Here is a 950-nt window from a genome sequence, read left to right as displayed (position 1 = left end):
ATCCACAGACAGACAACTAATCTTTGACAAAGCAGACAATATACACTGGGGAAAGAAGCCCTATTCAATAAATGGTGCTGGGAAAATTGGATAACCACATTCAGAAGAATGAAACAGCGTCAATGTCTCTCACCACTCACAAAAATTAATTCAAGATGAATATAAAACTTAAATGTAAGGCATGAAAAAATAAGAATTATAGATGAAAATATTGGAAAAACTCTTCTAGATATTGCCCTAGGCAAAGAATTTATGAAGAAAACCCCAATGGCAATCTCAGCAACAACAAAAATAAATAAATGGAATTTGATTAAACTAAAAACCTTCTGCACAGCCAAGTAAATAATTAACAGAGCTAATTGGACAACCTACAGAATAGGAGAAAATATTCACAAGCTATACATCCAATAAAGGACTAATAACTAATCTTTAAAGAACTCAAGCAAATTAGCAAGGAAAATAACATTAAAAAGTGGGCAAAAAACATGAACAGAAATTTTCAAAAGAAGATAGACAAATGGCCAATAAGCATATGAAAAAATGCTCAGCATCACTAATCATCAGTTATATGCAAATTAAAACCACAATGAGAAACCACCTTACCCCTTTCAGAAAGATCATTATTAAAAAGTCAAAAAAACAATAGATATAGGCATGGATGCAGAGAGAAAGGAACTATTATACACTGTTGGTGGGACTGAAAATTAGTGCAATCTCTATCAAATATCAATATGGATATCCCACAAAGAAATAAATGTACACTTATCATTCAATCCTGCAATCCCACTACTGAGTACCCATAGAAAAAGAAGTCATTTTATAAAAAAGACACCTGCGCTCAAATGTGTATCTCAGCACAATTCACATTTGCAAAGATGTGGAATCAACCTAAGTGCCCAACATTTAACGAATGGATTAAGAAGATGTGGTGTGTGTGTGTGTGTGTGTAT

This window comes from Propithecus coquereli, unplaced genomic scaffold (assembly GCF_000956105.1).
Source record: "Propithecus coquereli isolate 6110/MARCELLA unplaced genomic scaffold, Pcoq_1.0 Scaffold287, whole genome shotgun sequence".
Taxonomy (NCBI): Eukaryota; Metazoa; Chordata; class Mammalia; order Primates; family Indriidae; genus Propithecus; species Propithecus coquereli.
The sequence above is the reverse complement of the archived record's forward strand: the minus strand, read 5'-3'. Positions refer to the sequence as shown.